The sequence below is a fragment of the Heptranchias perlo genome, chromosome 25, assembly GCF_035084215.1.
Source record: "Heptranchias perlo isolate sHepPer1 chromosome 25, sHepPer1.hap1, whole genome shotgun sequence".
Classification (NCBI taxonomy): domain Eukaryota; kingdom Metazoa; phylum Chordata; class Chondrichthyes; order Hexanchiformes; family Hexanchidae; genus Heptranchias; species Heptranchias perlo.
Genome location: NC_090349.1, coordinates 20,296,065 through 20,320,199, shown reverse-complemented (window position 1 = coordinate 20,320,199; position 24,135 = coordinate 20,296,065). Strand labels below are relative to the sequence as shown.

Below are 24,135 nucleotides of genomic sequence, written 5' to 3'. Positions count from 1 at the left end.
GTGCTAAATGGGATAGATTCAGAACAGATCTAGCAGCTCAAACCTGGGCATCTGTGAGGCGCTGTGGGCCATCAGCAGCATAAGTGTATTCCACCATAATCTGTAACCTCATGGCCCAGCATATCCCCTCATCCCATTACCATCAAGTCAGGGGATCAACCCTGGCCCGATGAGGAGTGTAGAAGAGCATGTCAAGAGCAGCACAAGGCTAACCTAAAAATGAGGTGTCAACCTGGTGAACCCACAACACAGAACTACGTACATGCTAAATAGCGGAAGCAGCATACCCATAGACAGAGCTAAGCAATCCCACAACCAACGGATCAGATCAAAGCTCTGCAGTGATGCCACATCCGGTGGTGAACAATTAAATAACTAATGGGAGGAAGAGGCTCCGTGAACGTCCCCATCCTCTATGATGGCAGAGCCCATCGCCTGAGTGCAAAAGACAAGACTGAAACGTTTTCAACCATCTTCAGCTAGAAGTGTCGAGTGGATGATCTATCTTGGCCTCCTCCCGAGATCCTTACCATCACAGAAGCCAGTTTTCAGCCAATTTGATTCACTCCACGTGATATCAAGAAACGGCTGAGTACAACAAAGGCTATGGGCTCCGACAACATCCCAGCTGTAGTGCTGAAGACGTGTGCTCCAGAACTAGCCGCGCCTCTAGCCAAGCTGTCCACACAGCTACAACACTGGCATTTACCCAACAAATTGGAAAATTGCCCAGGTATGTCCTGTCCACAAAAAGCAGGACAAATCCAATCATCAGCAAAGTGATGGAAGGTTTGGTTCCGCCAGGACCACTCGGTTCCAGACCTCATTACAGCCTTCGTTCAAACATGGACAAAAGAGCTGAAATCCAGAGGTGAGGTGAGAGTGACTGCCCTTGACATCAAGGCAACATTTGACCATGTGGGGCATCAATGAGCCCTAGTAAAATTGAAGTCAATGGGAATCAGGGGGAAAATTCTCCAGCAGCTGGAGTCATACCCAGCACAAAGGAAGATGGTAGTGGTTGTTGGCAGCCAATCATCTCAGCCCCAGGACACCGCCGCAGGAGTTCCTCGGGGCAGCGTCCGAGGCCCAACCACCTTCAGCTACTTCATCAATGACCGTCCCTCCATCATAAAGTCAGAAACGGGGATGTTTGCTGATCATTGCATAGTGTGGAGCTCCTTTTGCAATTCCTCAGATAATGAAGCATTCTGCGCTCGCATGCAGCAAGACCTGGACAACATCGAGGCTTGGGCTGATAAGTGGCAAGTAACATACTCGCCACATAAATGCCAGGCAATGACCATCTCCAGCAAGAGAAAGTCTAACCATCTCCCCTTGATATTCAACCACATTACCCCCGCCAAATCCCCCATCAACATCCTGGCTTGGGGGGGGGGGGGTGGGGGGGGAAGTCACCACTGACCAGAAATTTAACTGGACCAGCCTCATAAATACTGTGGCTACAAGAGCAGGTCAGAGGCCAGGTATTCTGCAGCGAGTGACTCACCTCCTGACTCCCCAAAGCCTTTCCACCATCTACAAGGCACAAGTCAGGAGTGTGATGGAATACTCTCCACTTGCTTGGATGAGTGCAGCTCCAACAACACTCAAGAAGCTCAACACCATCCAGGACAAAGCAGCCCGCTTGATTGGCACCCCATCCACCACCAGCGCACCGTGGCTGCAGTGAGCACCATCTACAAAATACACTGCAGCAACTTGCCAAAGCTTCTTCAACAGCACCTCCCAAACCCGCGACTTCTACCACCTAGAAGGACAAGGGCAGCAGGCGCATGGGAACACCACCACCTGCACGTTCCCCTCCAAGTCACACACCACCCTGACTTGGAAATATATTGCCGTTCCTTCATCGTCGCTGGGTCAAAATCCTGGACCTCCCTACCTAACAGCAGTGTGGGAGAACCTTCACCATACGGACTGCAGCGGCTCACCACCACCTTCTCGAGGGCAATTAGGGATGGGCAATAAATGCTGGCCTTGCCATCGACGCCCATATCCCATGAATACATTTTTTAAAAATCACCGCACCGAACCTACCAACAGAAACTTACGCTAAAGTTTCCTCTAAATCTCTCAGCACACACCACAATGTACAGACTGGCATAAAATCCATATCGTGGAAATGGCAAAAGTAGTAAGGGGCTCTGGAAATGTCGGCAGCAGTATAGAAGGTCAAGAATAAATCTCATTCCTCAGCGTGAGGTTTGGGTGTGGCAGGTAAGCACATGTTTTTTTTTTACATAAAACTTTTAAAAAATGTTATTTCTAGTGCTTCAGCAACATCTCATATTTTCACAGAGCTGCAGTCCACAGAAATCAGCTAGGAGGTGGGCCAGCAACTTCTAGGAGGGAGATCTGCAGGTCCTTTTGGAAGAGTGAGCTGAGGAGGGACAGGCTGCTTGGAAATAGGAAGTCCAAGCTACCCCATAAAGTTTGCCAGGGTGCCCGGAGGGAGGTGGCACAAATATCCCAGCGCTATTATGAATCCACAGACTCTAGAACAGTGTCGCAAAAAATTTAACGACTTGACCAGGGATAGCAAGACACTCAACATGCTCTCCCTTTCTTCTGATGGACACACTTAGACATATTGGCAATTTTACAATTTTCTCCAAACAACAGCTAACTTTAAGGAACTTTAAGGACAGACTCGTGCTCAGCTGCTGCTGCAGAGGCAGGTAACAGGTTTTTAAAATGGGAGATGGGCAGTTGTCCCACATAGAATGTAAGCAATGGGCAGAATGTGTTCACTCTGTATACTCAGGAAGATACCTAGTACCTTGGTGTTGAGAAGCCCCTTTAGTCTGTTTTGGTCAGGTAGAGAGAGGTTTTCATAAAGTGGCGCACTGACACCGTTAAGTCAGGCTGCAAGGGAAAACCTGGCGCAATGTCACATCAATCACTCAAACCTAGATTATGTATGTCTGCAGAGCTCCCTAATAATACAATGATTAGTGCACCCGCCCAAACCATGCTGATACCCTCACACCGCTCCTAGATCTCTTCTGCCTCTGCAGGGCAAGTTGGTGCACAATGCGTGAGAGGAGGCGCAACGGGGGAAGAGGTACCCCATTCCTGCAAACCCTGTGCCCCTAGAAGACCCATAAGCTTCTGCGCTGCCACAGAGCATTGCCTGTGATGAGAGCAGAGGTCGGCAGCGTCCAGCCCCAACAAAGGAAGTTCCGACTCACCGGGACTCACTCCAAAACAGCACTTTGCACCAAAACACAGACCCAGCCTTGCACCCCTCTGAAATGGAGACTAATAAGCGATGGAGCGTTATAGCGATGGGTTTGTGGAAGCAATGCAAGAGAGAAATCTGGCGTAACGTTCAAACGGACGTAAATCAATTACGCCAAATTTTCATGATTGTTAACACTGAAGACTGCCATTATGCCATTCTTACGTGGTGGTTTTGGTGTAAATTTCCAGGAAATTCCAACCATTGTTTCCTTACGTAAACAGGAGAAAGGCAACAAGTCTCATGAGGCCTTGAACATGAACTGGACATTGACAGACAAAATGGCCAGAATGAAATTTGAGGAATACTTTAGTGAATAAAAAAAAAGCATACTTGGATAAAGTGATGGTTATCTCTGCCTCCTGGCATAAGAGGTATTGAAATCTTCTTTAGGATATCTAAAACACAATAACACGAGTGACAGCCAGACACACTACAATAGCGCTGGGATATTTGTATACATTTTCCAGACTACTGGTACTGCACTACAATAACAACTTGCATTTATACAGTGCTTTTAACATAGAAAAAGATCCCAAGTTGCTTTACAGAGGCATAAGGCAAAATTAATGCCAAGCTGAAGGAAAGAAAGGAGGGATGACCAAACATTTGTCTGGTGGGGGAATCCAAAAGGAGGCACAGTCTTACAATTAGAGCTAGGCGATTCAGGAGTGAAATTGAGAAGGACTCTTTCACACAAATAGTGGAAATCTGAAACACTCTCCCCCAAAAGAATGGCTGCTTGGTTAAATGAAATCTTCAAGACTGAGATCAATAGATTTTTATCAGGTAAAGTTGTCAAAGGATATGGATCAAAGGTGGATAAATGGAGTGGAGTTGAGGTACAGATCAGCCATGAAATGCGTGAATGGCAGAACAAACTTGAGAGGCTGAAGCCTGTTTCTATGACCAAAGAGGTAGGTTTTAAGAAGGTTCTGGGAGGTGGAGTGGCAGAGGGGTCTGGGGAGGCAATTCAGAGTGCAGGAGCTAGGTGGCAGAAAGCACAAGTGAAAGAAAGGTGGGGGATCCACAAGAAGCCAGAGTCAGAGAAGCAGATAGTTTTGGTGGGGGGAGGTTTATAGGGTTGCAAAAGGATACAGAGATAGGAAAGAGCGACACTACATAGGAACAGGAGTAGGCCATTCAGCCCCTCGTGCCTGCTCCGCCATTTGATAAGATCATGGCTGATCTGTGATCCAACTCCATATACCCGCCTTTGGCCCATATCCCTTAATACCTTTGACTGCCAAAAAGCTATCTATCTCAGATTTAAATTTAGCAATTGAGCCAGTATCAATTGCCGTTTGCGGAAGAGAGTTCCAAACTTCTGCCACCCTTTGTGTGTAGAAACGTTTTCTAATCTTGCTCCCAAAAGGTCTGACTCTAATTTTTAGACTGCGCCCCCAAGTCCTCGAATCCCCAACCAGCGGAAATAGTTTCTCTCTATCCACCCGATCTGTTCCCCTTAATATCTTATAAACTTCGATCAGATCACCCCTTAATCTTCGAAACTCCAGAGAATACAACCCCAATTTGTGTAATCTCGCCTCGTGACTTAACCCTTGAAGTCCGGGTATCATTCCAGTAAATCTACGCTGCACTCCCTCCAAGGCCAATATGTCCTTCCGAAGGTGCCGTGCCCAGAACTGCTCACAGTGCAGTCTAACCAGGGTTTCGTATAGCTGCAGCATAACTTCTGCCCCCTTGTACTCTAGATATAAAGGCCAGCATTCCATTAGCCTTATTGATTATTTTCTGCACCTGTTCATGACACTTCAATGATCTATGTACCTGAATCCCTAGGTCCCTTTGGACATCCACTGTTTTTAACTTTTTACCATTTAGAAAGTACCCTGTTCTATCCTTTTTTGATCCAAAGTGGATGACCTCACATTTGTCGACATTGAATTCCATTTGCCACAGTTTTGCCCATTCACCTAATCTATCAATATCCCTTTGTAATTTTATGTTTTAATCTACACTGCTTATAATGCCACCAATCTTTGTGTCATCAGCAAACTTAGATATGAGACTTTCTATGCCTTCATCTAAGTCGTTAATAAATATTGTGAATAACTGAGGCCCCAACACAGATCCCTGCGGGACTCCACTCGTCACATCCTGCCAATGTGAGTACCTACCCATTATCCCTACTCTCTGTCACCTTTTGCTCAGCCAACTTCCTATCCAAGTCCATACTTTTCCCTCGATTCCATGGGCTTCTATCTTAGCTAACAGTCTCTTATGTGGGACCTTATGAAATGCCTTCTGGAAGTCCATATAAATAATATCCATTGACATTCCCCTGTCCACTACTTTAGTCACCTCTTCAAAAAAATTCAATCAGGTTTGTTAGGCACAACCTACCTTTCACAAATCCATGCTGGCTCTCTCTGATTAACTGAAAATTCTCTAGAATTTTCAGTCACCCTATCCTTAATTATAGACTCCAGCATTTTCCCCACAACAGATGTTAGGCTAACTGGTCGAAAATTCCCTGGTTTCCCTCTCTCTCCTTTCTTAAAAAGCGGAGTGACATGCGCAATTTTCCAATTTAGAGGGACAGTTCCTGAATCTAGAGAAAGGTTATAGTTAGGGCATCTGCAATGTGCTCACCCTACTTCCTTTAAAACCTTGGGATGGAAACCATCTGGTCCTGGGGATTTGTCACTCTTTCGTGCTATTATTTTCTTCATTACTGTTGCTTTACTTGTGTTAATTTTATCGAATCCCTGTCCCCGATTCAATATTAGTTTTCAGGCATGCTATCCTCTTTTTCCACTGTAAATACTGACGCAAAGTAATTGTTCAACATGTCCGCCATTTCCCCATTGTCAATGACAATATCCCCACTTTCAGTTTTTAAGTGGCCAACACTGCTCCTGACCACCCTCTTTTTCCCAATGTAACTATAAAAGTTCTTCATATTGGTTTTGATATCCCTTGCAAGTTTCTTTTCATACTCTCCTTTTGTAGCTTTAGTTTCTTTTCATACTCTCTTTGTAGCTCTTGAACACAAGAATGAGAATTTTAAATTTGAGGCACTGTGGGACTGATACGCAATGGAGGTAAGCAAGGACAGGGATAAGAGTGAGGGACTTGGTGCGGGAAAGGATATGGGCAACAAAGTATTTGATGAGCTGAAGTTTCTGGAGGGTGGAGGCCGGCCAGGAGAGCATTGGAGTAATCGAGATTGGAGGTAACAAAGGCATGAGAGTTTCAGCATCCGATGGGCTGAGGTAGGGGTGGAGGCAGGTAATGTTACTGAAGTGGGAGTAGGCAGTCTTTGTGATGGAAAGCACATGAGGTTAGAAACTCAGCTCATGGCCAAAACAGGATGCCAAGGTTGTGAACACTCTGGTTCAGCCTAAGACAGCGGCCAGGGAGGGGAATGAAATCGGTGGCAAGGGTAGAGTTTGTGGTGGGGACCAAAGATAATGGCTTTGGTCTTCCCAATATTTAGCTGAAGGCAATTATAGCTTGTCCAAAACTGGACAATCATCCACATTTGCAGGCTTTGAGCTTATATTTACATACAATACACAAGTTGTGATAAAAATTTTTAAAAACTTTTTCTCCTCAATTCTCCTCCTCCCCTTCTGAAGGTGATAACTGGGTTAATCTTTTTGTACCTCATCCAAGTGACCACTATTCATTTGTAAGATTTGACAATGAGTGCCGGCAGGTTATCTATTTGTGACATACATCTGAACCCAATCCTGCCCTCACCTAGTATCCTGCATGCATTCTCAGCAGGATTGCCGGATAGTAATCAACAAGGAAAGAGGCTAATTTTCTCAGGGGCTCTGTGGCCAATTGTAACACCTCTATCGAATCAGGGACTCTTCCTGGTCAGTACAACTTACAATTGGGGCGGCTGTAGTAAAGGCTTTGGTGAAACTTTTTTTCAGGCATTTTGAAATTACTGTAACACTTGTGGTAGACAAGTAAAATAGCCTAGAAACAGAAAAGCGATCAAATCTAAGAATGAATACTAAGTCTCACACTGAGGTGCAGTTACAACCTTAGGAGGCTTAGAATTGGCGTGAAGAAATTCAGCATGTTTGAACAGGATTGGTCACAGGTTGTGGAACCAGCATGTTATCCAAGAAACCTCCTGGAGTGCAACATATTAGAACGAAACACCTCACAGAATGTGGAAATAACGAAGACATACAGAAATGTGTCTGAGAATTCAGAAAAATATAAAATTCCCAATAACAGACGATGAAGGAAAAAGGAATTTATAGCATAGATGTTCAGTGACAGATGGTAGGGTTAGCAACAAGGATCCAATACCAAAGTTTTCTTTTTTTGCAGCACAGATACAAATTCATTCGATGCTTACCATATATAAATTGCAAATAACCTCCAGGCACCTGGATTTTATGGTTAGTAATCCAATTACAACATACCAGAGAGTGGAAAATCAATTGCATGTGAACATTAAACCAATGGAATATAACGTCATAATGACAAACTATAACAGGAAATTTTGTTTTTTTAACCTATGTCTTGCAATTAACAGATGCTTTAGCATAGGTCTAGTCAATATTGATTAGGGAAACTGCAATTTAAAATGCTGTGCTCATTACTAGAGGTTAGAAACAAGGAAATTATGAAATATTTCATTTAAAAAGTGTTAAAAAGGAAAATCAAATTGAGGCCTTCAAGAAGGGACTGCAGACCACTTGACCTGCTACAGGCTGACGCCGGACATCACACATTTGGACTGACATGAATTCCACAGCTGTTTCATCCACCTGTTGCTTGAGGGGCAAGATACAAACTGGCACAGCAGGGGGATAAATTTTTTGCAGCTAACAGTGATAACACAGATGCTAAATAAAATTATGCCATTTAAGGTATCATACCTTATGTTTACCTCCATAACAATACTTGTACTAAATCTTGGTTAATGTTAGATTTAATTAGACAAAAAGAAAAAAGATGGCAAATTATGAAAATATGAAATAAAGTACTGGAAATAAACAGAATGCAGGTTTCTGTTTTGGGCAGAAACCTTTCATCAGAAGGGTGTTCTGACACAAAGTTGCCACTAAAAGGAAAACCCATCGTTAATTGTGAAATCCACAATCACATCTACACATCTCTTATTTTTAAACTAACAGTTTCAGTGGTGAATTACATTTACAATTTAGCGTGAAGACGTATTTTAGTTCAGCCCAAAGCTTTTAAATGTGCAAATGAAGTTCTAAAAGTCTGAAATATTAGAAAGAATTCAAATGGTTTGCTTTAACAATGAAACTAATGAGAAAATGGAAATCTCCATTGTTATTTTCAGTGAAATCTTTTGAGCACTGAATGTTTTTTGCAGCTTTTGAAACTCAGATCAGTGTAGGAGAATCAAGCTTTTTAAATTGGTATGATGCTGCAATTGACAGCATGATCAACTGCACAATCACACCAGCTAAAAACAAATCAGTTTGTCATGTGTTTGACTGTAATGCTACATATATCTTCCACTTCAGTTCAACTGTGCAATTTTGCTGCTTCACTTTGGATGGCAGAATCATAAAGATATTTTTTAAATGGAAACAGTACTTCATGAACTGTGTAATTGCCAGCAGTAACTAACTAATTTTTCCTAGTATTTACCCATATTTTGATTAAAATTGGAATACATAATTGAAAACTTTGTACAAAGTTTTTAAAAAAAAAACTTTTAAATGTTTCACTTATTTTGAATAAAATTAAAACTCTCATTTTAGTGCAGAAATTCTGCGAGTTCCCTATGAATTAAGCAATGCAGAAATTTTACCATATGGTGTTTTAGATCAATGTTTTGGGGCACAACTCCATTTAATTATTGTGGATAAACTCAAAGATCACAAAGTCATGATTCAAAGTTGTTTTGTTCAAATTAGGAACTAATTTCCCATTTTGCAGTTTTATTTATGGTGCATATTTCAAATTATTGGATAATTACATTTTTTTAGCACAAAAGGAGACCTTGAATTCACAAGAGTAGACTGCATTTGTCTATGCAGTTGCAGAAAGCAACTAGTGCCAGAAAGTAGTGATCTTAGCTGAAATTAAGACAATACCATGTTTCCTTCACTGCTTGGACGTGCACGGATATTTGTTTGAATTACGTCCTGTACTAACTAGTAACTTGTTTTTTTTTAAATCTTAAGATTTGTTTACTTTTATTCATATACGATTAAAAGAACAAAAATTCGCTTTCAAGATAATGTGATCGGAACAAATATTGCAGCATGCAGCAAAACTCTGTCTACCAAATCGACTGATACCAAAATACATCTTGGGCATAGCTCTGAAGAAAAGCAAAATGATCCTTTTCACTGTTAGAAATCTCTGAGCTTTTTGTAGTTTTTGACATAAAAAGCACTGCTCAGCTAAACATAAACAAAAAAAACTATTATGGAGAGTGACCTTTTGGCTTTCAAAGCTGGAGTACACTGGTCATTAACTTTAGCTGAATTTCAAAATCACCAACCTGGTCCAGTGCCTATGTATATAGGGAGACCTCCAGTTATAGTGTGGGCATGTAATCCTGTTCCAACACTATAATACAAACACTAGTAGTGTATTTTGGCTTTTCACAAAATTGAAATTGACTGTTTTTGTTGGCCAATGTAACAGTTTTCTAAATTTTACACTTATAGGAGGACATATGATGGTTATCATCATGCGGTATTTGAGGGACAAATGTAGATACACAGATGAGCCAGTAGGTAGATACAGATATAGTGCATACAGGTCTCACTTTAGAAAAGCAGATCTCTCTCAACATAAATGAGAATCTCAACAAATGTCAAAATACTTCACATTCAAACACCAATTTCTATTATCTTACTTATAATAGATTCTACCCCCGGCTTAAAATTGTCTGAAAATTCTAATCAACATATCTCTAGCCAAAGAAAATAGTGTTTCATTGATAAACATTACATTGATACACCATGTGCCATAGTAATTAAGTTGCTTGCTTTTTAACACTGTACAGATTGGAGTCCCAGCACCGTCCGACACTCAAATCTGTCTGAGATGTAAGGGTCTTCCCTCTGATGCAGGCAAGAGCTCTTTCTTTCCCCCCTCTTAATTTAACAAAGGTGCCAACGCTGAGATGACGCTCATAAAATTATATAACTGATAGGGATATCCAAAATGCAGCACATTAGGCAATTCAAGGGAGAATACAGTTATTTTCTTCTAATTACAATGGTTTAAATTAGACAATTAGTATGTTTAAATATATTCATTTGTCACTGTTAGAATATAAAATGTGAAGTGCAGTTGGAGTTGTTTGTTTTTCTAACAAAGGATGGTCAATTGTCTCAAAATAAGCCACTCCTCTTTCCCCAAGCCTTTTACAGGTAAATCCTACGCTGATTATCATCAAATCTTGATTGAATTGGGATCCAAATGCTTTCACCTCTGGGGATGGTGGAATGGAAATTTGCTTGTGAAATGAATGCCGCTTGGCAAATCAATTTGTAGTAGTATTGCCAATTGTCATTATGGACATACTGTGGCCAATATCCCATATGCTTCCAGCTAAAGAATGATATGAAGAGGAAAGTGGCTATAAATATATTCCCCAAATTGTTGCTACTAATTTATTTAGATGGCTAAATTTGACATAATGGAATAGGCATGCATGAATTGCAGATATGTGCATGCTCAAGAGTGGAAAATCTATAATTGCACATTCACACAAAACTAATGATGATCCCAAACTTTACCATTCAACAGGTTTTATTACATACAAGTTATTTTCCTTTAAGTTACCTTCCTGCTTTAGCGCTGTCTAAAGATGCAATGCTTAAAAGGGAGTTGGACTGGATATCTGTCAAGAAGGGTTATTGAAGGTTACAAATATTAATAATTGTTTTTTGTTTCCAGGAAAGGTAGAGGAATAAACTTAAATTTGCATAAACTATGGGGTCAGGTGATGTGAGAGGGAAGTCTCTGATAGAGAACTTGTCCTTGGATTCTAGATCACGTGGGCTTAATGTGTCAAAAGGCCTTTTCTTGTTCGAGAATTTGCCTTTTTTTGATAATTGGACATCACAGGTGAGGCAGCTGCTAGTAACAAAGAACAATGGCTAAGCAATATTACAATGGGCAGCTACTGTCTGAGGTTCAAAATTACAAGAAAGTAATCAGATGTAACCATGTCTAGTTTACAGAGGGTGTCACTTTAAGGGAATATCTGTGGGATAATGTGCCTTGAATATTATTGAAACACTGCTGAGTGACAGAATAAGTATCACCATGCATTGTGCTATACCCCTGGACTGCCCACTTACACTTAAAAAAAAATATCAAAGCATGAAAGTGACTGCAGATGAATCCACACCTATATCTCTATTTGTAGTTAAACTGGTGCATCTTTGCTAATTAAGGGAAATAATTAAATGATGCATAGAAGAGAATAAAAACAAAATGTTTGACTATCTGGTACACATTGACACAAAATTCCATCTATGTAAAAGTGTATTTTTTTTAGTTACAAGACATGCTGAAACTAATTAAAAAATACATAAAACTGTAGCTAAATATTACTTTGAAACACAAAGCAAATATTAGCCTCAACAAAAATAACACTGTCATTTTCAATCGGACTGAAATATCAGTTCACTGCATAGTCACTGTTTGATCTCACAAATTAATCACACAGATAAAATGCATACAAGGTACTTTACCTCTCCATTTTCAAAAAGTAATCATGTTAATTCCATGCCCTTATGTAAGAGCATGAAGATTACCTCTAATTTTGCAGCTCCTTCCAACATATATTGTGTGGTTGCTTGTGCGATATCACCTTGTGAGATCCCAGGCCATCAACTCTTTCTAGCATACCAAATAAACTTTGGGGGAGGGAGTGGGTGTGGATGTGAGGAAGGAAAAGAAATCACTTGGTAATTCATTGATCTGAATAGAACAAGCAGAAAAACTGTCGGAAATGGAAAGTAAATTCATCCTTCGGCTGCCAAAAAAAATCACGAGAGATATTATTGATGTTAGATAGGAATCTTCTCACTGGAAATGGAGGTGGGATTTTATTTATGGTTGCATTGCCAGATCACCATGATTGAAGGTGTTGGAAGATTTAAAATACTGCCAGCAATAATTCTTGAATCGATACTAGTATATAACTGTGCTGTGTAAATTAGCTACACAGAAGTGTAAAGAACATTCATGGCATTTGATGAGTTTGGTACAGTTAGAACCATGAAAAGATACATCAAAGAAGAGCTGATAAAGATGGAGTCCTGCTTTTCAAAAATGTCTCCAATCAGACAAAGCTGAAAACTCACTATCCTAAATATGGTTATAATTGGCTCCAAAGCAGCATTGCCCACAAAATATTTAGGATTAGCCACTGAAAAAAATAATGCACTGCATAAACTGATTAATGCTTTAAACTATATTAAGCACCTTGGAACATTTTTCAACTTTAAAGATGTAATATAACCAGTAGTTATTGTAAAAATCTCTATTTTTGGATTCTTGCAAAATTTCAAGAAATTCATCCTTAACTTCTCGTGCCTGCATTTTTTCCATTACACACCTTTTGAACTATTTTGTTATTCTTCACATTCAAGTTACATCTGCCAAACTACAGGATGATTAATGTGAAGGCCCATTATACTGTATCTTCTCCTTCATTTAACAGTGAAATCATTGTGAAGAACCTCACTGTTCCTGAATAAATATAAGTCATAAATAAATAAGTTATTGATACAATTTTACCATTTGAAATTGCTACTGCTTATAAAATGAGTAAAAATATTAAAATGCTTCATGTTTCACAGTATTTCAGATTACATGGCTGTAACTAAAAAGCAATTGAAACCCTGCGGGCAACACTTTTTATTTTCTCCGTTTGGGGCCTCATCAAGTGTTGCTGTTAATACAGTTCTCCAGATGAAAGAAATACACATCATCAGATCAACAGTGCATCAGATTTGCTGTTGGCAAAATAACCTAGTGAGAACTCATTTCTCTCTGGTCAGGGTACTGTGAATTGTAAAATACTAATAAGCAAGGAATGAAGCTTCATTTTTCCAGGTGAAAACTCCAAGGGGAGGAAAAAAAGGTGCAAAAAATTACACATTTTTCATTTTAAAATTAATTTATGAATATAAAATGATTGTCCTATAAAGCGATGCTCTGGGCACTTAATAGCATGTTGCTGAAAAGGTTAGTAATTGTAACCTAAATATAGAGAAATTTTAGATTTTAACATATCAGAACTACAAAGCTCCAAATCAGTGATGACTGACAGCACAAATATGTTTCATCAAGTGAAGCAAAAAAATATAAAATTGATCAAGTCTTATAATGTCCCTCACAATTCTTCCATTCTGGTCAGTATATTTTTAATTAATAAACTGTTATTTTTCAAAGAAAGCAATCCTAAAAATGCATTGCATGTTACAGAAGGTCAATGTCATGCAATAGACTCCATGAACACTTCAAAGCAAGCCGACACAAGGCATGCCACCCTGTGACTTGTCACCAAGAAAGGTCATACTTTCTAGCATCACTATGTATATTAATCATAGGCTATTTAATAAAGATTCACTTGCAAATATTTCAGGTGACTAAACTGCTAGCAACATCGCCTATGCCTTAGCAATATTTGAATGTCTGTCTATAAATAACTGGAAATAGCTGCAGCACTGCTTCACTACTGTTTGCCATGACAATCACGCTCACTTACAGCACTTATCAGGCAGGTTTATCACTTGCACTGCAACAGTGGAAAGTAGCGATGAATAAAATCGGAACAATTCGCCTGAGGAATACACATCAAACAGAATTTTTGTTCAGAAAATAAATAGCTCCTACTTAATCATTTCTGAAGGAATTAAAAAAAGTTGTGTATTCAAAAAACTGTGCAAGTGTCTGATTATGTGGCTGCCAAAGGGGCTGAAATCTCTGGATTTTATTCCAATATGTTTTATGTGTTAGTCAATATATAAGCAGTCTATTTTCTAGAACTGAATGGAGCACTCAGGTTATACAACATTTGTACAGACTTATATCCCCCTTTCTCAAAGGCTTTACTGTCCTGTTGAAGTTTAGTTTTCTGCAAAAGATCATTCACCCCCTCCCAATACATTGGTAGACAGAAAATAACATTTTAACATCAGCAACAGTTTTATGAAAATAGGGCCTTAAGTCAAATAAAAGCCAAAGAATTGAAATCTCTTTTAAAGGTCATCTAAATAGAAAATCCACCTAAATATGTGGACTACCTAATATAAATCCCAAAAGATTTAATGAGGTTTCACTCTACATGCAGATCAGGAGTTATGAAATGCTTTTGTGCACATATGTTGTGGCAAAATTTAAGACAGTTCTGAGATTATCCACACGAATAACCCTGTTGTACAAATCTTGAAAACCAAGTAAAACTTATAAAAACATTGGCTCTGGAGGTATCAGGCAGTCTGGAGCCCTTTCCTGGAAACCTATACAACCCAGACACCCCAAACACAGACTCAAACCAAGGCAGGAAAGAATGAGCCAATTCAGTGGTCATCATAACCCCTCCTAAGGCTCCACAATGGGCAGTGCTCCAATCCCACAAGACCCTTCTCTATATATAATATAGATGGGAATCACTGCAACTTTTTGTAACACAAGAGAAAAAACTGTGGGAAATCAAATCTTTCTGTATTCATTTTTTCCAACCTTATTTTCCTTCAGAAAAAATTACATTTAATATGTGAAGTCACTGTACAGTTTTATAATACAAACCGTTTTATCACCCTGATCCAGCCAAACCCAAAGCACTGTTATCAAATTATCTTATCCCTCCCAAATAATGCGTTGTGCCTAGCACATGCTCACTCATACTAACTAGCCCACTGTGCCAATTTGATTACCGTAGGACAAAACTGAACAGTGACTTCACAAACAAAATGCATTCTTTTTCTGTATGAGTTTTAAAACTGAATATATAAAGTTTAAATTTCTCAAAGCTTTTCTCTTGGTGTTACAAAAAAGATGCAGTGTTTCCCATCTATGCTAGGTGCACAGCAATAACACTGGTTCAGTGGCAGTTGAATCCCTGCAGAAATAATCCGTGTTAATGGGTGAACAATGATACAAGTGCATGTCATCTGCTCTGCCACTAGGGCAAGGTACAAAGCTACAACTACATTAGGAGCAAAGTGTCACTCCTCCCACACTTCAGTATCTTTATTTGTAGTCAAATTACTTTGGTGCTTTGGATCACTATTTTGCATGGGAAATTTTGCATGGGAAATCTACATGTGAGTAAGAAAAAAAAATAAATACAAACTATAAGTAGTTTAAATTATATCTTCGGAAGGTTGGGATTTATCTTGAGGTATGGTTTCAAGGGCAACAGTTGCCATCCAGTATCTCAGTCAACTAACTTTCTTCATGAATGAACTCAAACACTCAGTGTTGGTAGACTGTTTGATAATCAGGGCATCCACAGTCAACCCAATTTTTTCCTTGTGCACTTTCTAGCAAGCTTACATATAGAAGGTAGCTGAGTCAATGGAGGTTGTGACACCTACTCATCATAGTCTCCAGGAGCTTGTGTAATTCCTCAGTCTTTTCTTCCATCTATAACTCTAAGGATTTTAAAATTTACATTAGTCACTACTTCCTGATTTACCTCATATTCGCTTTCAATCTTGACGGTATTCTGCAACTGAGGCTTTGGATGCTCACTTTGGTTTCCCGATTAATAAAAACATTCAGACCAAAAAAGAGCTTTGACAACTGAGTTCTTTACATTCTTCTGGTAGAGGTGGGGAGGAAAACAATGCAGCTTAGGGTCATACTGACTGGCTAACTAAAAGTCAAATGTAGAGTAAGAAATGGTGAAATAAAAGAATTACAGAATTATTGGATGAAAGGTGCTCAAAGAAACTCTAGGTAATAATGCCACATGGGAATTTATTGGAAAAGTAGGTTGAAAAGTACAATGTATAATAGATGCTAACAAAGGATTTACTCTCACACACATACAATTCTGATCTGGCTTGCTTTCAATATGTGTGGTTCTGAAATCTTTGCAAAGTCTGCACTAGGAATAGATGACTGTCTGGCTGAGTGTCCTTATCACATTGCTTTCTTGCTTTTAACATACCAGTACCTGAATCATATATTTAGATAAAACCTGACTGGATCCCATGATTATCTGTTCTTCTCTGTCGATCTGCAAGTACAGAACACCTTATCTGTCCCAAATAGCATTCAAAGAGATGGACAAACTTGAAACTTACCTTACATCAGTTTGCAGAATCAGGGTTAATGGCAGCCAGAACTGTACATGTCTGGCAGCTGGAAAGCATTTTCATTCTACTAATACTATAGTTGCGTGCATAACACTCACTGCAATTCACAAATAATTCATTGTGTGAAGCGCTTTGTGATGTTTTGATGCGACAAGGCACTATATAAAGGCAATTATATGCATACATATATACACAAATACACATACATACCCATTCAAACACATACATATACAGAAGCACATTATATATAAAAAAATTAGTAGGTTTCTAAGAAAGGTGGCATGTATTTTTTTTGATTTCCTCTTGTAAATCGACCCACAGCACAGACCAGATTGGGCAAGTCAGACAAAGACTTCTAACCATCTGATAGAAAATACGAGCATGCATCCAGGGTCATTCTTTTTCCAATTTTTCCTTTGCCACTGGGGAAGTCCTTACTTTTCACTTGGCACTCCCAAAAGTCTTGCTAGGATTCGGACCTCATTGTGATGGAAATTGCAAGCATGAATTAGTGAAAACTCTGCTGATTAAGGGCATGTGAAGAGTCAGACTGACAAAACAGCTATCAAAGTCAATAAAGATACCACTGCATCATATGTATTATGACACAAGTGTATCATGCAATGCATGCAACAATGAATAATCTCATCCCTAATATACACACAGATATTGGAGTGACATCAAATACATGAACTATTTCACAAACTCCTCTCCACATGTCCTCAATTAGCATTCATTTCCCAATGTTAATATAAACACAGAAAGAAAACAATTTGATTTGATTTGATTTACTGACACTAAACCTTCCCATGGACCATTTGTACTCACATGGATTCTCATTTAATGTGAGGGAGGCAAATAACTAAAGGTAAAGCTACGAAGAGAAAACATGAAAATTCTTCATACCTTCTATCTCTTTGCTGCTGTTTTATTTTGAGCCGATCAATAAAGTGTGACGAATAGGAAGTTCGCACTAGACATTTAATGTATTAAGAGTTGATCTTCCATTACATGTATTATATGTAATTCATTATATTTAATCCATTATATGTCATAATATGTATAATATCCATTATATGTAATAATTCCATTATATGTAATCACCATGTATCGTTCTGTGATTTATAAATGCGTAGGCTTCGAGGAGTTCCTGACATTTACCTGAGGAAGGAGGAAGCCTCCGAAAGCTTGTAAATTTCAAATAAAATCGTTGGACTATAACTTGGTGTTGTAAAATTGTTTATAATTGTCAACCCCAGTCCATCACCGGCATCTCCACATCATTCCATTACATGCACATGGGTATCAAGGCCAAGTAGAGTCTTCAGATGAAGTGGGGTTAGAAGGAAGGGATAATTAGATCAGAGTGCACAGACCAGTCCCCTGTTTACGGTCCTTATTTTTATATAATACTTCAATTTTATATTACTAGTTGATCTCCAATGGTAACCAAGACCAAGTGCTGTCGTCAGGTCAAGCTGGGCAAGAGAGTGGGGGATAGCTGGACCAAGCAAATGAAGAGGAGGGAATGGGATAGGGGCTAAATATGAGTGGAAAGAGGAGGGGAAGCTACCTCAGTGAGCGGGTGGGGGATTTGGAAAAATACCTCAGCCGGGGGTGCAGAAGGTTGGAAAGGTACCTCAGTGGGGGTTAGACAAAATACCTCAGCAGATGAGGAGGTCCTGATAGATCATAACTGATTTATGGTGATTGAACAAGTGAAATTGTGTTTTTGCTACCATTGAGTGTTAAAAGTATTTTCAAGTTCAAATTATGTGATTATGTCCATAATTTTGTGGAAACTTTAAATCAGTAACCATATATGTTTTTCTCATATATGAACTGAATAGTAAGTCTTATCTTAAAAAAATGCAGGTACAAAGTTTGCGCAGTGCAGAATTCATGGGTGGCGGGGGGGGAGGGGGTAAACAGAGGTCTGGGACAATGGGCAGAGGGGTTTTGGAGGATTAATGGAGGGCATGGTGTGGAACTATTCGGGTGGGAGTCCTGGCATATGGTAGTGCTATGAGTGCAGCTGAGTTCGAGAAGCATTTTTGGGGCAGTGTGAAGAGAATGTTCATGAATTCCCCTTCCTCCCAGAAAACTTAATGGGGTAGCTTCCCATTGATCTGGGAATGTTTTGGTTACTTAAAACATGGCAAGAAGGAACAGGGAGGAGGGACTAGGTTAGGTTATATTGATGCTCCAAGACTGAGGAGCAAGAGAGGCGGCAGGATGGATGTGGAGAACAGTGTCACTTAACATGAAGATAGAGCTGGGAGGACCCAGCAGATAAGTATAATGAAGAGATAAAGTGTGACAGGAAAAGTGTGCTGCGCTCAAGACGTAATATTTTACAGGTAAGTGGTATATAGTTATATATGCCGGCGAATATGTGTTACTAATGCTCAATTCATAATACACTTTACCTACAGAATCATTTATTAAACCCTTTTTCTGAAAACCTCAAACCATTTTTAACGTGCTTATAAACTCTCTTTGAATCTGTGTTAATACTGTAAAAAAGTACAGCTGTGGGGAATTGCATTATATTGGTGCTAATGGCAATGGAAATAAGTTATGCTGCAATTCACAGCCTTAAAAATCAGTGATTAATATATTACAATGAAGGGAAAATTGTGTTTTCTTTTTTGGACTATGCAAATATGTACAACTTTCTTTTCTCTCGCATTTCTAACTTTCTTCATCCCATTCCCGCTTACTTTTCAGTGCCTGGGTGTACAAAATTCTTACCCTGTGTACTAATGCTTTGATCAATGCTGCTAGCAAAGCAGCCTCCACAATCATTTCCAGATTACACCTGGCAGGAGACTACAGATGCCTGTTGGCAGCAAAGAACTGAAATGTTGGCAGAGCACCACGAGAACAAGTCAATAGTAATTTAGCTCTGTCTTGAGGAGGTTTCCTCCCTGCAAGCATCTGATTCCTTGGGGTTTGAAGCCTGAAAGGCTTGAATCAATATTGTTATGTAATACATAAAGGGTAAAAGAAAAATATGAGTTTAACTACAACAAGTTTATAATTGCAAAATGCTATTTTGATCAGTATAATTTCCATACATCACCAAGAATCACGCATGTGGAATCTGCTATCACATGAGAAAGCTCTTCCATCAAGAAGAATCTAGTTACCCACATTACAGCAGCTAATTGTCTATTAAAAGATTAGTGTTGATCACCCTGCGTGATAAAAAACTTCCTGACATTAATCCTAAATTTACCGTTACCCAGTATGAACCCCTGTGCTTCCTTCTCTAACAGTCAAGATTTACCGTGTAATACTCGGATTTACCTAAACTGCATAGCTTACTATTACATCTACTTCTATAAGTCTCTCTCCTTTAAGGCTGAACAGCCTATGTTTCTTCAGTCTTTCGTCACAACTTAATCCTTTAACTCTACAGATACGTCTTGCGGCTCTTCTCTACACTGCCTACATGGCTTAAATGTCTCTCGTGTCTCAGTGATCAAAACTGGACACGATACTAAAGATGCAATCTGATCACTGTACAGTTTCATGACATTCTATGAATTATATTCTACTGATTTAGCAATATTATCCAGCATGCTGCCCCACAGTATCTAGACACTAAGTGCTGAGTCTACTAATATGCCTAGATTTCTTTGAACTTCATCCTTATCTAGTTTTGCATATTCAGGGAGACATGCTACCCATTTTCTTTTCCTGCAAATGTGCAAACCTTAATAATAAATGTAGTGAATGTGACTGGCTGAAATTGCAGCCATTCAAGTGGTTGCGTGTGTATGGGATATTGGCTCATCTATATTTCAGCAATTCAGTATGGTTAAGTTGTTTAGTTAAGCTAATAAAAAAGCACGACACTTAATTTTTTCTGCTATGGACAGAGTTATTGTGCGACATGGCATATGCAAGGCTTTTAATTATACAAAAACTAATGGGTCTGTAGTTACATGGGTCTATTTTGTCACCCTTTTAGAATATGGATACTACATTAGCTTGTTTCCAATCCAAAGAGACTTCCCCAGCATTCAAATCCCTCATGATGCGAGTCAGTACTTTACAAATCTTATCCTATTTAAGTGTCTTGGGACAAATACAGTCTGTCCAATGTTTGTTTTGAGCCCTTTGACCCAGATTAGGAGCTCCACTTCATTGGTTAAGGCCACTGGGACTATTAGCATCTTCTTCAGTGAAGACTTCATAAATCATTGAATATATTTACTATTTTATAATCCTCAGTTTCAGCCCTGTGAGCATCTTTAAAATTCTCACCTATAACAGCCCTCTTACCGAATTAGTACTGAGAAAAATTGTTGTTAATGTTTACTATCTACAGCCATGTTCATTTCTAGATTCCTCTTTTCCTTATGACAACCATTTCAAGATGTTTTTGAAGACTTCTGCATTCATCCCAGTAGCTTCCCTCACCTTTGTGGCATTTCTACGAGGCCTCACACTCTAGTGCCAAAACTGCCCACTATGCTAGGATCACCCTGGAAAGCAAAGTTTTTTTAAATTTATTCATTCATTCATGGGATGTGGGCGTCACTGGCAAGGCCAGCATTTATTGCCCATCCTTAATTGCCCTTGAGAAGGTGGTGGTGAGCCGCTTTCTTGAATCACTGCAGTCCGTGTGGTGAAGGTTCTCCCACAGTGCTGTTAGGCAGGGAGTGCCAGGATTTTGACCCAGCGACGATGAAGGAACGGCGATATATTTCCAAGCCGGGATGGTGCGCGACTTGGAGGGGAACGTGCTGATGGTGGTATTCCCATGTGCCTGCTGCCCTTGTCCTTCTAGGTGGTAGAGGTTGCGGGTTTGGGAGGTGCTGTCGAAGAAACCTTGGCGAGTTGCTGCAGTGCATCTTGCAGATGGTACACATTGCAGCCACCCTATGCCGGTGGTGAAGGGAGTGAATGTTTCGGGTGGTGCATGGGGTGCCAATCAAGCGGGCTTTGTCCTGGATGGTGTGGGAGTTCACCACACCATCCAGTTCACCTGAGGAAGGAGGTAGCCTCCGAAAGCTTGTGAATTTAAAATAAAATTGCTGGACTATAACTTGGTGTTGTAAAATTGTTTACAATGGTCAACCCCAGTCCATCACCGGCATCTCCACACCTCTAACAAGTGCAAGGTGCTCATGAACTTCTTTGTCACCAAGACAGAGACTATCTGTTCAGCTGCCACTGTTGCTTCCCTCCCTTCCCCTTGCCCACCATGCCAAATATTCCTCCCAGGACACCTCCCCCCTCGTGCCTAGCCCCGAACCCCAGTCTCTTTCTAATTTCTCTCCCATCTCCTCCCATGCTCATCTTGTTCATGGGACCCACCTCCTGCTCCCTTCCAATTAAACTGACGATCACCCAACTTCCCTTCTGGTTCCCATGCTAGCTGACATTATAAATGGTGCCCTCTTTTTAGGCACTGTCCCGTCACTTTCAAAACTGTTATCATCACCACCCCCCTCAAAAAACTCACCCTCGACCCCACTGTCCTTGCAAACTACCACCCCATCTCCAATTTCCTTTTCCTTTCCAAAATGCTTGAACATATTGCCTCCCAAATCCGTGCCCATCTCACCTGCAACACTATTTAAATCTCTCCAATTAGTTTACTGCCCTTCCCATTACACCAAAATGGCCCTAATTAAGATAATCAACGGCATTCTCTGTGATTATGATCGTGCTGCATCATGCCTCCTCCATCCTTAACTGCTCTGCAGCATTTGACACAGTCAGCCACACCAAATCCTCCAAAGCATTTACTCCGTTATCCAGCCTGGAGGGACTGCCTTTGCATGGTTCCGCGCTTACCTATCCAAGCATAGCCTGAACACCTCCGCCAATGGCTTTTCTTCTCACTTCATTACCTCTTGGGTCCCCCAAGGATCCATCCATGGCCCCCTCCTCTTTCTCATCTATATGTGCCCCTTGGCGAAATCATTCACAAGCATGGGGTAATTTCTGCTGATGACACTCAGCTCTATCTCTCCAACACCTCTCTTGACTCCTTTAGTAATTCTGTGCTATCAAAGACTGCATGTCTGAGGTCTAGATTTGGATAAGCCAGAGTTTTGTATGTGGGATCTGAACTTAAGGAATGAGGAAAAATATAACTATGGTAATGTACTTTACCGTTGTTTCTCTTTCATTGTAATGAATTCATACAATCAGCAAGTATATCACAGTAATACAAAAACTCTTGCGAGTAGTCTGAGGACTTGTACCATGAAGCCAGCTTGGAGCACAGCAGTGCCAAAGTGCTTGGCATACTGAATTTTCAACTCAACATGAGAATATTTCAATAAAAAATGAAGACTGGGTCAATTTAGACACCGTGCTGAGCAGTTCTAGAGAAACCCTATGCATAATGGCTCAATAAATGACCACTGCAAGTGAACGCCAACTTTCCTCAACAAATCCTGCCTTCCTGAAAAGTAAACACAGCCGTTTGTTAACCTCTGCTTTGTAATGAATTTCCCTAATGTTTGGTCTCCAAAGAAAACAAACAGCTGTCCAGATTGATGAACGTCTAAACAACATGCAATTGCAATTTGCAGATCCGAGTTCAACATTCACATTTCTATAGTGTTTATGTAAAGAAAGCTGCTTTACAGGGCAGAGAAAACACAGTGAAATCTGTTGGGGCAGGGGCAATTGCTGAGAAGGATTTGTAGATTTTTTTTTTAAAAAAGGAGGTAAGTGGCAAGGCCAAAGGATTTATGGAGGGTGTTCTGGAGGGCTGGGATTCTCAGCCACTGAAAGAATAGGACTTCAAGGGGCAACCCCAAGTCACAGGAAGCATTTAGGGATCTATGACTGAAGGAGATTGCTCAGGTAGAGCATAGAAGGGCTATGAAGGGAATTGCAAGCAAGGACGAGGATCTTGAAGTTAATTTTCTGGTGTACAGAAAGTAAGTGGAACTTGGAAAAGAAAGGGGTGTTGGGAGTTTGGGGCTTTGTTCAGGTGAGAACATGGGCCATGTCATTCTGAATGAGCTGTAAAGGGTGAAGGGTGAATTCTGGCTAAGAGAGCATTGGAGAAATCAAACCTCAAAGGGATGAAGCCCTGGATGCTTTTTTCAGTAACAGTGGGGAGAGATATGGGCAGAAGTCAGCATTGTTGTGGAGCTGGAAGAAAGTGGTCTTCGTTCTGAGATTGATTACAATATTGAGATTCCGCATTTCTAGACTTAGCCTGAGGTGGCAGCAAACAAAATTGATGGAGTCAAAACCAGAAGTGTGCAGGTGCTGGATGAGCCAAATACGATAACTTTAGTTTTGCCAAAATTAAGATGGAGGAAATTCCGGCTCATCTCAGTCTTAATATTAGATAGACAATTGGAGAGTCTTAAGGTCAATGGCGAGGTAAAGCTGGGTATCATCTATGTATATATCAAAGCTGCTAATGGATAGCATATACAAGACAAAGGATGGGGGGAGATCAAGTATTGGATCTCTTCTGATTTCCCTTACCCTAATAGCAGGAAAAAAAAATCACAGGCTAATAGAAGTAATGAGACTTAGGCAAATATTATATCTTGAGCAAAAAAAATCATTGATAATGTACAGCTTGAAAACATTTTGCAATGA

At 40.1% G+C, this 24,135-nt stretch overlaps 1 protein-coding gene across 1 annotated transcript in view; it reads right to left on the bottom strand.

Moving 5' to 3' along the window:
• The window catches only part of rbm19 (RNA binding motif protein 19), a 243,022-nt gene that overhangs the window by 83,670 nt on the left and 135,217 nt on the right, over positions 1-24,135 (bottom strand). The window lies entirely within an intron of this gene.